The sequence below is a fragment of the Hoplias malabaricus genome, chromosome X2, assembly GCF_029633855.1.
Source record: "Hoplias malabaricus isolate fHopMal1 chromosome X2, fHopMal1.hap1, whole genome shotgun sequence".
Taxonomy (NCBI): Eukaryota; Metazoa; Chordata; class Actinopteri; order Characiformes; family Erythrinidae; genus Hoplias; species Hoplias malabaricus.
In genome coordinates, this window is record NC_089819.1 from 36106665 (window position 1) to 36123017 (window position 16353).

The window sequence follows — 16353 nt, forward strand, 5'->3', positions numbered from 1 at the left end:
GTAAATTTAAACAAATTTTTTTAAACAAAAATTTAAACAAAGGATTTTATTTTCGCATAAAATTATGGTATATCTATGAAAAACAAAAACATGTATTTATGAATGTGACTGTATTTGTACAAATTGCAGACCGTGAGACACAGATGTGGATTAACGTTTGCGCATTTGTAAAGTTTTTTGAGACTAATCACTCTCCATACTAATGTGTGTGTGTGTGTTTACAAAAATTGGAGTGCGTTCATGTGAACCTATGCTAGCAATTCCACTGCAAAAGTGTTTCTTTTATGATTTCCCTACCTTCTTTTAAAAGTTACATAGTGCAGATTCTGCAGTGCTGGGCCCTGTGAATCACAACAGCAGAGGCTCATTTTCATATTACTGTTTCATATTCAGTGAAGTATCATAATCATTTTAAAGCTGTAGAGTAAACATATTAAACACATATTGTAGAGTAGGGTTCCTCAATAGGCAGCCCACAAGAGTAAACCTTTGGTCCACCACAAACAATCACAATGAGTTTATGTCCAATAAGTTTTGTGTGAAATTTTAGTGAAATTCCTAATTTTTCAGCTCTACTGCTAGGATACCGGTGCTCTTCAGATGTGAAACTGCTTTTCTGTAAAGTCACTTACAAATATCTCAGATATCTCAGAAAGCATTTCGCACCAGCCTCAACATGATGGCTTTTTTATGCTTGCTACTGAGATGGTGACTCAGCAAGTACTTTGGCTTTCCAAATACAGAACAACCACAGCATCCTCCCATCCTGTTTGTACTTTGTATTGAGAAACAGCCTAAGTGAAATGTAAAAACCCAGTGTGCCTGGGACTTAACGCTACTTGTGCCAAAAAAAGCAAACCAATCAATGAGCACCGCCCCAGTTTCAGGTCTCTTGTTTCATCCAACACTTCTTTCATTGACAGAGTAAAATCAAATAACTGTAGTTAGTTAGACCTATTTACATAGAATTAATAGTAATCATAATAATCTTAAAAACAATAGCTTCTGCTTTTGAGAGTAAAATCCTACCCGATATAGAAATATCACCTTGTAGCAACAAATTTATTTTTTCTAATGTTGAGAACAAAAGGTTCAAAATTGATAGATGATCTTTTTTCTAGGACATTACATATTGTAATTCCTAAATATTTAACTTAACGTTTGACTGGAATATTGCAGTTTACCAAGTCAGTGTTGGACTTAACAGGAAGCAGCTCACATTTCTTAATATTAAAATAAAGGCCAGAAAAAGACTTAACGTCATTCAATACACATAGAATTTGTTGCTTATTTTTTTTTTAATCAAGTTGTGTCATCTGCTAGTTTGCTTATCAAGAGAGTGTATTCACCATAATGTATACCTTCTAAGAGACGTGAGGCTAAGAGCTGCACCAGTAAAAGTAAAAAAAAATAAGATGAGATTGGGCAGCCTTGTCTGATGCCTCTATTTATATTAAATCTTTGTGTGGTATCATGTTGCAATATAATTAATTACTGTTTTTATCTGTTTTTATATAAAGTTTGAATAGTATTAATACAATTTGGACCCAAACCAAACACATTTAAAGCTTTGAAGATAAAAGAATGGTCTACACAATCAAAGGCTTTATAGTATTCAAGGAAAAGTAGAAAACAATCATCGGCCCAACAGATCAAGCACTAGTCTAATATTGTTAGAAATTAACCTTCCTGATGAAGGCTGACTGAATTTCATCAATAACATAATCAAGAAAAATATTCATTCTTTTCAAATATATAGAAGCAAGTATTTTATAGTCATTATTTAAAAGGCTTACAGGGTGCAAATTTTCCAGTTGTGTGCAGTACTTCTGAGGTTTAGAAATTAATTTTATAACACTTTGTGTCATAGAAGAAGGAAGTATAACACAGTTAAGGCTTTCCTTGTAAACCTTATATAAAAAGGATTAGATTCCTTTGGAAATTTTATATAAAATTCAACTGTTAAGCCCTCATTCCCAGAAGTGTTTAGCTTCAATTTATCAATTGCATTGGTAATTTCTTTAGGATAGGAGATTCACATACAGTCCTATAATCTTCCTATTAGAGTAATATTGTTTAGGTTAAGTGAATTAAAGAAGAAAGATAAGGCCTGTTGAGAGGATTTTTGAATGATACAAATCCTGACAGAATGATTTACAAAATAATCAAGCGATAGAGTTATACTGATTATGCTGTTTCTCCAAATTAAAAAAAGTAACATGTAGGCTCACAAGGGGTGACCCATCCTCCTCTGGTCAATCTACTGGTGATGATAGTTAGTAGTCCATGAGAACTTCAGTGTAGGGACAGCTTCAAGGCACTTGGTGGTTGCTGGAGCGTGGGCAGCTGGTCTGAAGCGTGGAGGAGGATCTCGACAGTCATCCATCAGTGTCCAGACAGACAGGTGGGCAGTTGTTTACTCGGAAAGATGTAAAGGGATGGAATTAGTTTTGAACTGTTTTGTGTTTGTAAAGTAGAAAAAATGAAAATTTCCAGAGTGTGGCTAATGACTCCGGCAGATCTGACTATGACAGCTTTAACTAAAAGGAGAGAACCAGGAGGACACACAGACACGGGAGCATCCTGAAACACTGGCATCCCTCCGCTCCACCGTCAACAAACCTGAATGATCGCGAGAAGCGGCGGGACGACAGCACCAGCGTCTCAGTTTACTATAATTCCCTGTGTCCATGGACCCCCCGGATCTGCCGACTTTATCTATGGGGGAGCATTAGCTACCAAAAGATAAACTAAACAGATGTGTTTTTAGCCTAGATTTGAAGATTGCGACTGTGTCTGAGTCCCGAACATTTTCTGGAAGACCATTCCAGAGTCTGGGGGCTTTATAAGAAAAGGCTCTTCCCCCAGCTGAGGCCTTCTGAATTCAAAAATCCAGTATTCTGTGATCTGAGTGAACGTGGAGGCTCATAATAGGAAATTGTATCTTGAAGATATTCAGGAGCAAGCCCATGTAGAGCTTTATATGTTAATAACAAAATTTTGTAGTCAATGCGGAATTTAACTGGCAGCCAATGAAGTGATGATAAAGCTGGTCTGATATGTTCAAATTTTCTAGTTTTAGTGAGGACCCTAGCTGCAGCATTTTGAACTAGTTGAAGTTTTCTTAAATTGCTGCTGGTGCATCCTGACAGTAGTGCGTTACAGTAGTCAAGCCTTGAAGTAATAAAGGCATGTACTAATGTTTCTGCGTCCTGAAGGGATAAGGCATTTCTAATCTTAGCAATATTGCGAAGATGTAAAAAAGCTGTCCTAGTGATACTACCTATGTGTTGATCTAATGATAATTCCGGGTCAATTATGACACCAAGATTTTTTGCTGCTGAACCAGGTTTAACTGGAAAGTCAGCTAGATTTAAAATTAAATCTGATAATTTATTTCTTGCCACTTTTGGACCCAAAAGCAAGACCTCTGTTTTGTTGCTGTTTAGAAGGAGGAAGTTACGCAACATCCAGCCTTTCACGTCTTTTACACAGTCCTCTATTTTTTTTAATCTGTGTTTGTCATCGGGCTTGGCTGAAATATACAATTGTGTGTCGTCTGCGTAACAGTGAAAGTTAATGTCATGGTTTCTTATAACTGTGCCTAGTGGTAACATGTATAATGTAAATAATAATGGTCCTAAAATAGAGCCTTGTGGAATTCCAAATCTTACTTTTGAATAATTTGAATTTAGATTGTTTACTTTTACGAATTGATAACGTTCCGTTAAGTAAGATTTGAACCATAATAGGGCTGTCCCTGTGATTCCAACCATGTTTTCTAACCTTTCTATGAGAATATTGTGGTCTATTGTATCAAAGGCTGCACTTAGGTCAAGAAGCACCAACAGGGATACATGGCCTTGATCAGAGGCAAGAAGAAGATCATTTGTTATCTTGACTAGAGCTGTCTCTGTACTATGATGTTGCCTGAATCCAGATTGGAATTTTTCATATATATGATTCTTATGTAGATATGAACTAAGTTGTTGGGCCACGGCTCTTTCTAAGATCTTGGACAGAAATGGCAAATTTGAAATAGGCCTGTAATTAGACAGTGTACTAGCATCAAGATTTGGTTTCTTGATCATAGGTTTAATAACTGCTAGTTTAAAAGCTTTGGGTACATGGCCCAGACTAAGGGATGAGTTTACTATAGTTAAAAGAGGATCAATAATAGCTGGTAGTACTTCTTTCAGCAATTTTGTGGGAATTGCATCAAGTGTGCAAGTTGTACAGTTTGCGGAGGTGATAATCTTCTCTAGTTCTAATTGTGGGAGTGGGTAAAAGGTTTCAAGTCTTTCTTTTACAGTTATATTATGTTTTATATCATTCACATCGGGTGGCAGCCAGGATGGATTTGATCCTGTGGCTTGAGTTTGTTGTCTAATATTCTCAATTTTATTATTAAAAAAGTCCATAAAATCTTTACTGGTGAGAGTTGCTGGAATTAGTTGTTCAGAACCTGCTTGATTTTTTGTAATTCTAGAAAACACACTAAACAGTGCTCTCAGATTATTTTTATTATTGAAGATCAGCGAGGCCAGATATGCTGAGCGAGCTTTAGTGAGGGCATTTCTATACTCTATAAGGCTGTCCTTCCAAGCAGAATGGAACACTTCAAGCTTGGTTGATCGCCATTTCCGCTCTAGTTTTCGTAATGTTTGTTTTAAAGTACGGGTCTTATCATTATACCATGGTGCGAGCTTTTTCTGTCTTATACTTTTATGTTTAAGTGGTGCTACCTTTTCTAAAGTAGATCGACAGGTATTTTCTAGGTAATCAGTTAGTACATCTAGGTCCATTGGGTCTGATGGAGTTGGAACTGGGGTCGATAGTTCTGGTAGGTTTTCTATAAATTGTAGGGCGGTAGATGGTTTTATTATACGCCTTGTAGAATAGGGAGGGTTCTTACATATATTATGGCTAAAACGTAGCTCTTATGAAATTAAGTAATGATCGGAGATTGCTGAGGATTGCGGTAAGATATTAATTTTGTCAATGTTAAGACCTAGTGTCAGAACTAAGTCTAAAGTGTGGCTGCAGTAGTGTGTAGGCCCTGTTACATTTTGAGTAAGACCAATAGAGTCTAAGATTGAGGTAAATGCCTTTTTTAGTGGGTCACTTTCCTTCTCAAAATGGATATTGAAATCTCCTACAATTATAACTTTATGATTGCACACCGCTAGGTTTGTAGCAAAATCGCTGAATTCTTTCAGAAATTCTAAGTAAGGCCCTGGTGGTCTGTAAATGTTGCATAATAAAAATGTGTCCTTTTTTGTGACCGGATTTGTAATAATAGTGGAGAGTACCTCAAAAGAAGAGAAGGTGACACATTGTTTAAGACTAATTTCTAGGGTATTTTGGTAAATTACACATACTCCACCTCCTTTGCCTGATATTCTTGGGTTATGTGCATAATTATAGCCTAGGGGGGTGGCTTCATTTAGTGCTAAATATTCATTTGGTCTAACCCACGTTTCCGTGAGACAGAAAACATTGAATTTATGATCACTTATAATATCATTTACGATGAGTGCTTTTGAGTTTAGTGATCTTATGTTGAGCAACCCAAATTTTAGTTCTGAGGTGTTGCTGCTAGGTGTTGTGTATGATTTAATATTGATTAGGTTGCTGAAACAGGCTGATTTTGTTTTTCTACTTTTACATTTAGTTCGGGGGAAAGACACAGTCTCAATACAGTTGAACCTGGGTGACGCCTCAAGACAGTTCGCAGATGGTCGGTTTAGCCTGTCTGTCTGTCTGCGGCCTGGTCCCAGCTCTGGATTGTCAGCAGCTATCTACACTACTCTGCTGACTAACTAAAAGACTATGTGCTATGCTGCAAGAAAGTAAGGCAGCACCCTCCCGCGTGGGGTGGATACCATCCCTACCTATAAGACCAGGCTTGCCCTCAAAACGTAACCAATTGTCTATAAAGCCCACTTGATTTTCGGAACACCACTTGGACATCCAGCAGTTTAACGCCCAAAGTCTGCTGTAAGCTTCGTCGCCACGCCGCATTGGTATGGGGCCAGAGCAGATTACGGCATCGGACATCGTCTGGGCCAGTTTAATCACCTCTCTAATATTACCCTTAGTTACCTCAGACTGCAGCAGACGAATATCATTGGCCCCTACATGAATGACTACCCTCGAATATCTCCTATTAGCTAACAGTCTAAGGTTGCCACTAATATCCGGCGCTCTGGCTCCCGATAAACAGCTAACTGTTACTGCCGGCGCCCCTAAAGGAGTAGCTAATTTCACGTGTCGAACAATAGAGTCTCCTATAACCAGAGCACTCTTAACAGGCTCCTCAGCGGGTGCTTCGCTGAGCGGGGCAAACCTGTTTGACACGCGAATCGGAGGAGCGTGGTGTCCCGGTGGGCTAGCTTTGGCCTCAGCGTTAGCATCAGCCTTAGCATTCCGGCTATGACGCCGAGACGTCACCAATTCACCCCGCTGTGAGGGCTCTAACGCCGGAGTCGTGGGTGTGCTAACTCTCCCTAAGGCACCCGGAGTTGCTAACACTGAATCTCACTGTTTATCCCTTAATAATAAGCTCCGGATGCGCACTTCTAACTGGTCCACTTTGTCCACCAGAGAGCTAACTAGCTGACACTTAGTACAAACAGAACCACTATCTTTATCGCTAGAGGTGGAAAAGGGGGTTAAACTAAACATGCCACACTCTGAGCAGGCAAAACAGCCAGTAGTAGCCATGGAATTGCAGGTACTTACCGCTTTTAGTTGATTTTAGTAACTTACACCAAGAACGTTACTCCAGGGTCCGGTGGTAGTTTTAGTGCCTCTGTAATGAATATTCCTGCGGAGACAATCTAAAAGATAGATCTATGGATGGTTAGTAGGTTATAAAAACAGATATAAATATAGAAATCACAGTGGAAGCGAGTAAACAGGAAAACCCGAGCGATCAAAACAGCTTCCAAACGGGTACAGAAACAGCCAAACGGGTTGCCCCATATATATTCTAAAATACATCATTTACTCATTATGTTGAAACATAAATAAAGGTTTGAATTTGCTGACTCGTTCTTCAGGGAGAGTGCACAACTAAACTGTCAAACTTCGAGACACTGGCAAAACAGTGGCAAAAAAAGCGTGACCAATAAAACTGTTCCCACTAAAACTGAATAAGGTAGGTAGGAAATCTTTACTTTTTTGGGTTTCACATGTAAGTTATGTATAATAGTTCCCAATCTCCATAATCCCCACCTCTCGGCCCACCTGTCAATTTTTAAATCCCAGTGTGGCCCTTGAGCTGAATAGTTTGCCCATCCCTGATCTAAACACTGTAATTACCTAATACAAGGCATGCTGGGGGCTGCCTTGCATTGTCCTTATATGTCCAGACCTCTCCATAATCCTTAAGCTAATGTCACAATTTCACAAGGACCAAGCTCCACAAGAATTATTCTTAGTCTGTTTAAAAAGCCTTGTCCAAAGAGGCCAGTTTTCAGTGCATTTTTATTTAAATCAGAAAGAGTCACTGCTCACCCCAACTTCAAGCATGCTGCAGCAAGAAGAAAGGGAGCAAAAGCTCTCATTTTCACTGTTTTTGTGACAACACAATGTTAACAGAAAGGGAGACAAGTCTGAACATCTTGTTGTATCCTGTGTTTTCCCATAGCGGTGCACCCTACAACTGACTGGGTTACCTTATTTCATAGTTTGAGAGTTGGCAGGCACTGCAGACACCCAAATGTATGTGCACAGCGCAATGAATGTTTAGTGAATATCACATCAAGCCATGATAAGTTTATCCTTTTTTCTCACAAGCATGTACACTACTGATATGATTATCAGCTCAATCATCTTTTAAAAGAGCACAGTAACAATAAGATAACATTTTGAGTCTAGCAGTCATTAGCTGAGTTCCCTTTTAAAGTTTCCAATGATGCTGTGGAGACTTACTTTTAAAAGTTGTTGATTTGTTTTTGAATTTAGTAGGGAAATATTCTTATTCTCCTGCAAATGTAAAGGTCACATGTATGAGGAGCTTGTTTTAATAATCTTATACACCTATAATACACTTATAATAACCTTATATTAATTTTTATATTTTGAATACACTTTAAAAACACAGACACAGAGACCCAGTGGTACTGTTATATATACTGTTATGTACAAGTTTGCTTATTTATTTACTTATTTATTTATTAATATTTAAATATAATTAAAATCCTCATTGAAGACATCAGGCAATTGTTTAATCCTAGTCAAATGAACATTAAATTATGTCTCACTAGTTAATTAACATTAATTAATGCTAGTCAAGTCAAGTCAAGTTTATTTATATAGCACATTTAAAAAGACAGTGAATGTAAGCCAAAGTGCTGCACAATAAAAATCAACTAACAAAACAAACCAGATAAAATTATAAAACATACATGTAAAAGAAATAAAACAAATAAAAGAATCCAACAATAAAACGTTGTGGAGAAAAATACAGATAACAAGACAACATAAACCAAGGCAGAGACAAATGGCTAAAGTAATTTAAAAGGACCCAAAGGCCAGAGAAAATAAATATGTTTTTAAATTGGACTTAAAAGTTACTACTGTAGGGGATTGTTTTATAAAGAGTGGGAGACTGTTCCAAAGTCTTGGTGCGGCTGCAGCAAAAGCCCGATCTTCTTTGAACTTCAACCGAGAGCGAGGGGTGTCTAAAAGCAATTTGTCAGAGGAACGTAGGGCACGTGAGGTAGATCGAAAGCAAAGAAGATCCGAAATATATTTCGGAGCCAGGCCATGGAGAGCTTTGAAAACAAACAGTAAGATTTTAAATTCAACTCGGTATTTCACTGGTAGCCAGTGCAACGATTTCAACACAGGGGTAATTCTCTCCCTTTTCTTGGTACCGGTCAAAAGCCTTGCAGCTGCATTTTGGACCAGTTGCAATCGTGACAGGCTGGATTGAGATATACCCAGGTACAGAGAATTACAATAATTGATACGGGAGGAGATAAAAGCATGTATAACTGTTTCCAGGTCTTTAAAAGACAGTATTCTCTTAAGTTTAGCTATATGACGGAGTTGAAAGAAACTACCTCTCACAACAGTGCTTATTTGCTTTTCAAATGTAAGATCGGTGTCTATGACGAAACCAAGGTTTTTTACTTGGCTGTGTACATTAGATGACAGACGCCCCAGTTCATTGGCCATGGTGGGGGTCAAGTGGGAATTTTTCTTTTTATCACATCTGTCTTGTCTTGGTTCAGTTTAAGAAAGTTTTTAGACATCCAGCACTCCACGTCCCTCAAACAATCCAACATGAGTTTTAGTGAACAATTCTCTCCTGATTTCAGCGGGGTTATATTTTATAACCAGATAAATATTTGAAGTCCTCATATAATTGCAAAATATTCAGTTCAGTTCCATTTTTAACAAAGTCATTGTTCGTTTTCTTCACTCTGTTTTTCACAGTAAAAACAGCTCATTTCCTCTTGACCTGTTCACCATATTTCTAAACTATTGACAAGGCAGAATAAAAGTACTTGATAAGGAACAAACATTAATCAGTTATAGCTCATCTGTTTAAATGCTTGAGTCATCCTTATAGAGAGGCCAAGAAAGCAAAATGTGCCTTGTTTTCTGAGTAGGTAAGATAGCCCTCCCTCCCCTCATCACAAACACAATGCTAGACAGTGACATTTGTTAGCCTTCATAACAGATCTGGACAGTTAATGTTTTTTTCAGGCATTTTGAGCTGTCCAGTGATGTTGTGTAACTTGCAGTTGGGAAAAAAGAGGTAGTGGCATGTACTGCCTTTTTCTTCCCAGGTTGGTGGCACTGTATGTGACTGGGAAAGTTCTAACTAATGGGTGGAATTGGTGATGATTAAATTATTGTAACCGTACTGCCCACATATATAGCTTTACATTTGCATGGGTGCAGTAATTTATTTTTTTACATTGAGCCTGTTTTGCTTGAACTATAGGCTATGCCACTCCCATTGTGTCTAGTAGTTTCTGTACAGTTTATAGTTTCTTAGTTCTGTACATATGCAAGAGCATTCAGAGAATGCGCACAAATATGGATAAAATGAACACAGAGTACAGACATAAGGCTTTGTTTGTGTCTATATCCATATAGGGCTGTCGCAATAACCGCAATACGGTAAATCCGTGCTATTAACCAGCCAACTGCAAGGAATGGCAAGAACCGTCACCACCGCAGTGTATACGTGTATTCCCTTTCATTGCATGGTCTTTCTTGTTTTACACTTTAGTGTGTGTGTGTGTGTATAATGAACGTTTTTCCAACTGTTGGCATCTGAATGGCGGAGTGTCAGTGACACAATGGCAGCCAACCTAGTAACAAAACCAAATGCAACTTTGACAGCTTGGGAGCATTTCAGCTTTCAACCAAACGAAAAAGGGAGACCCAGGCAATTTAGATGATGGCAATATGCAAAATCTGTACCAGAAAGGTCACTGTGAAACAGGCAAATCTAAATTTGAGTCTCATGTAGCTACCTATAATCCAGCTGTCGAAGCCCAACTGCCTCCACCAGCACCAAGTCATGGAGCTGTCCAAAAGGAAGAATTCAGGCCGGTTCCATGTGACAATTAGGAGTGTGGCACATGAATCAGGATGAATTAAGTAATTTGGGGCAATAATATCGGATATCGCAGTTTTGAACCCTGTTAAAATACCACACGGGAAATTCTTTCACTGCGACAGCCCTATATCCTTATTTAATGTTGAGCATAAATGAGCCTTAAGCTGTTTATACAGGTGTAGTGGTGGCTTAGCTCCTGATACTTGGATGTTGTCTGTTTCTCAGAGAAGATCCTCAGCAGGAAGCTGAGTCCTCGGTCTAAAGGCTGGCCTCATCTGAGACAGCTTCTCAGAGCTCAAGTGGATGCTTCTGCTGCCTTTATATTGCATCACACACACCAGAAGAAGACAAACAAACACAGTGTGAACTATTAAAAATTCACTGTGTTCTAACATAATTCTCTTTGTCTAAATCTCGAATCTTTACCTAAACCCTGTGTAGTGCACAGTGCATGTCATAAAATGATGCCTTCTATATTTAAGAAGTGCATTGTGTGTCACAACACACTGTTGTCACATAAAGTACTTTGATGTTTCCACTGCATGGTACCTGTTCTATTCAACTCTACTTACAACTTTACTTACATCCTACATATTTGTCTGTAAGCTGTAAATCATAATGCAAAAGGTTTTCTTGGTGCCTCAAAATTTACAGAGTGAAGTTTACACAGTGCTGTTGGGTCTCATTTACCATGTTTGTTGGGGCTTGGTCCCAGAGGAGTCCAGAATCAGTGACTAATTGAGATTCAAATGGAACTCTTTCTTCTAAGACCCTCCAAACCATGAAAAAATGTTCCAAAAAGAGAAGCAAAACAGATGCCGAAGCAAAGAGAAATTCCAGAGGCAAAAAACCTTCCAGGAATAAAACAAAACAAAAAACCTCCAAAACTATAAAATAAAGACGGGCAAAATGCAAATTAAAATAAATATCAAGTAACTGCAAAAAGTATTAAGGTAACCAAGTATCTTTTAAGAATATGTATTTGATACATTTGTTTTGTTTTGCATTCACAACATATTGATTCTAAGAATTTTGCTTGCAGATTTATTTTTGCTTTTGTAGACCTTTTGGCACAAAATTTACTCCATGGCCCCCAAATTACTACACTCAGCTTGTGTATACATTTCTTATAAAACAACTGAAAGCCATGTTAATTCATATAGGTGTAAATAAATAATTCTGTTAAATAAATATAATTATTATGAATTAGGTAAATAAATACAATAGTTATACAAAATACTTTTTATTTGCCCTTTCTGAATCAGCATTAAAAGCTCTTCCAAATATCAGTATTGGCATCAGCTATACTAGCCTGGGTTTTACTTGGTATCGGATCAGAAGGGAAATGTGTGGAATCACACATCACTACTGCTTGACACATGTTTGAAAGCTTTATTTTGGTTTCATTTTACACAGGACTGTACTGATAGCAACTTCCAGTTGTAAAACTTTAGCTTTGAGACGATGTGGGGTTGCAGTAATATGGAGATATTTAACAACACATAGATAAACAGTATTTTTCATATAAGCAGCCTGGTGTCATTTATTTATTTAATAACAAAGTGTTTAAAAATTAAAAATCACTTGAACATAAGATCTGAGATCTCTGTAACCTTTGCCTTTTATAACGTTTGTCAAGCATTCCTTGGAACACAAACAGCTGTGTCAACATGCCCCTTTACAATGAAAATCAAGAATTATAAACACAATTCAAGTCTTCACTCAAAACCCACCTGTTCAAGATTGCCTTTCCTTTAAAATGACTCAGTTGCATTGTTTATTTTTTTTTCCAGTACTGTATACTTGTGTGTTTTTCGGTATTATTTATGTTTATTGTTTACTTTATACTCTTTATAAGGTGTCCTTGAGTGATAGAAAGGCGCCTATGAAATAAAATGTATTATCATTATTATTATTATTATTATTATTATTATTATTATTATTATTATAGCCGTGTTCCGTATTCCTTTATAGGATCAGATGTTTAATAAGAATTCAATCTGATAACATCCTTGGATTCACTTACGTTTAAATTTTTTTAATGAGAATTATTCCCATACTGGTGACGGAGGAATATCTGAGTATATGGATTGAGGGAACACTGTGACTAGAAAAACACAATGCTGAGCCTGTGAGTCACGAAGTCATGACTTAAAAATATTAAAATTAATTGTTAAGATGAAAAGCTAATTAGGTACTCTATAAAGAAAAATAAATGGAGAATGGATAACCTCCATGAAATACATGCAGTTATATTGAGAACAGGATGTTTTTTCTTTCTCAGCTTGATAGTTACTGTCTTGTTTGCCACTATTCTCTATATATCTATCTTCTCACATAGTTATTCATGCTCTTGTACTCTTTCCATCCTTCTTTCTCCACCTTTGCACTGACATATACATAAAAACACTGAAATTGACTCAACAATGACATCAATAGAAATAAAAACTAATAAACAGGCCAAAGCAACAAAGTTGGAGTGATATAAATAAATCTAAGAGGTGTTTGGGGAGAATCTACATTTTATGATAGGTTATTATAAGCTGAGTTTGGATATGTTTTGCTGTCCGTCCCCCCACCCCTCTCTCTCCATTCTTTTCTTTCTCTCTTTGTGTTGCCAACCAATTGGCAAATATAAACATATAACGAGTGTTTTAATTAGGACAAATTAATAGGTTTATATCAATTTATAGTATTTTTTATAGAATATTGAGCTGCTGTGAGCTAGTCAGATTCAAATCACACACTAATTCTAATATTCTGTCAATCAATATTATGAAGATCATTTACACATTCTGAAGATATGATATAACTTTAAGAGGTGGCAAGTGTGTTACTTTAATTTTAAACATCCTATCAGCAGACATGATAGTAATAAAATGGCTGGACACACAAACACATTATTAGCATGTACATTATCTGGTAGAGTGTAAATAACTATATTGCATATATAGGTAATTTCACTACAATATATAGACAGATCTTTTAGCCTATTCATATGGGCGATTCTACAGCCCTTTTCATTTGGGGCATCTAGTCACCGTATCGTGGGCAATGAAGTCATATCATTTTCACCTTTCTCTCTGTCACGGGCTGTTATTTAAAAAAAACAAAATAAAAAACAATCGAATATCCATGGCTGACTGACTGACCACACACACACACACACACACACACACACACACACACACACACACACACACACAAAACACATAAGGAGACAAGTGGACATCATTTTATTCTTTTGAGCTAATGAACATACAGACAATAATCTAGTTCCTTGGCCCTACCAGTGGTATAACAGCTTTCTTCTCTGCCCAGTTCCGTGGGCAGTGCTTGATTGACAAAAAATAAAAAAGAAGATATCTACCTAACCACTACCTGACATTAATAAAATAAAAAGAGACATGTCATTCAGTTCTTTAAACATGAATAGTGCTGTTAATGATAATGTATTGGTACCGATTAAGTGTTTAAAGTACATAAATCCTCATCAGAAATAAAGTCACCTACTTAACTCGCCTGCTAACCATAGTAAGTGCATGCATGTCTTCAGGAAGAGACGTGGGGGAGGGGTAGGAGAGAGTGCATTATACCATATGTGAATCTTGAGAATCATATGTATATTGTCCTTGCTAAAATATTTTGTTTAAAACATAGGCACTTTCTATGGATCTTTTTCCATTTAAAACAATTGCTTATGGGAGATAAACACACATAAAAAATATTTTTTTCTCTTATTTTTATGGGTGTTTGGACACAAATTAGGGGTGCTTCAGGCTACAAGTGCCCATGGCAGGTAGGCTCATGACAGGACCTGTTGCTTTAAGAAATTTAACTGTTTAGATTTTTTGACCAGGGCTCTGTAATCATTACATTTTGCCTTTATCAGTCCATTTACAGATTCACTGCAGCAGAACAAATTCTTGAGAATTTCTTTGAGATTTCTCTGGAAAATAGGCTTCCCTGGAACTGTATAGGCTGTGTTGCAAGGTGTTTTAATGCCTTCCTCAGAACCATTGGTGGACAAAGCACACAAACAATGTACTTGTGTAAAAGTTTAGATACTCAAGGTAAAATATTACTCTTCTAAATGTAGAAGCCCTCCTTGCAGACCTCTACTTGAATAAATGTACAAAATATTTACCTTCAAATGTACGTAAAGGAGCAATCTGTAAGATATTTACTGTGTTTAGTCATAAAATATTCAGGGTGTGTGATAGATTAAGGAAACAGTCAAATCTAAACCCTGCTGCCTCTCATAGCATTGCTGAAGCGGTATATTCTCTTTGAGAAGTGCCCAGTCCTGAGCAGAGTTCCTGTGATCCTGCACTCCAAGGTCCTGTCTATGTCCAATCATTTTATAGTCGAAGCCCACAGCTGCCAGGTCCACCAGTGACTTGCAGCCATGATGTGACCAAATTAACAGAGTTAATGTTATATATTTACCAGACCCAAAAAGCCCCATTGCCCTTCTAGAACTCTCCATGACCAGCGTAAAATGAGAGGAAATATTGGCCTTATATTTGAAACTGGAGGCAGTTTACAAGCATAAACACTACCGAACAGAGTCAGAACAAAAGGTTTGACTATGAAAATTGTGAATAAGAATTATGAAAAGTTCTGCCTCCTAAATGACATTTATGGTGGAAGGGAAAATCGATAAGTAACTTGTCTAGTGGAAATATTTAAGGTGGCTTTGGAAAGTAAAGAGAAATGGCAGCCACTCATTATTTTTTTTTTTTGTCTTTTTCTTGCATAAGTAAATATTTTACTGAAATAATGAACTCTTTTGGGCGGCATGGTGGCGCAGCAGGTAGTGTTGCAGTCACACAGCTGCAGGGACCTTGTAGGGAGGCGGAGGGATGGTGTAGCTTTACTAAGTTTCAGTGCTGAGCCAAGAGTAGCAATGACAGAGGCTCTATTCTGTATATTACAGGTCAGGGAATTTTAAGGTAAAATATTACATAGTGTTATTATAAATTCTATGTTTTATCTATATTGTCACGTCCTTGTCCTGTCGTGTCTGTTGTCCCTGCCATGTGCTAACTTGGCACTTGGCTCTGTTTGCTATTGTCCATGTCTCCACCCATGTCCCGCCTTTCTTCCTCCTCCTTGTCAGTGTCATTTGTAATCCTGCACCCTCGTTATCAGTCCAGGTGTCCCTTGTCTGTGGTGTTCATTTAAGTTCCCTTGTCTCTGTGCTTCTTGGTTGGACATTCCACCTTTAGTTTGCTTTCTTCTGTTGGTTTGCTTTCTCCAGTCTGTCTGTCTTGTCTATTACTCATTCCCTTTAAGTCAGTCTTTGTATATCTCTTGTCTCAGGTCTGTTTGTGTCTTTAGTCTGTTTAGCTTTCTGGGTTCAGGTTAGTCTGTTTAGCTTTCTCTGTCTGTTTAGTTCGCTCTGTTTGTTTGTCTGTTTAGCTTTGTGTTCAAGTTTATTCTGTTTAGCTTCTTTGTCTAGGCCCCTATTAAGCTCTCCATGTATTGTCCTTCTGTCGAAGTCTCTCTGTCTGTCAGGTCATTCTCTTCAAGTCTCTTTTTCTTGGTCTTTCTTTGTTTCAGTATCCTGTCTCATTATCCTAGTGTGTTTTAGCAAGTGCGTCCGCCTCTGTCAGTCCGCGTACCTGATATATATAGTGTATTATCTATAGTATTTTTTGCCTATAGGGTATAGTTTGAGCTATTTCTGCACAGGCTATGTTTTAGATATTGTGACTTTTTGTGCTTAGTGCTCAAACAGAATGTTTATACTTACTATACCT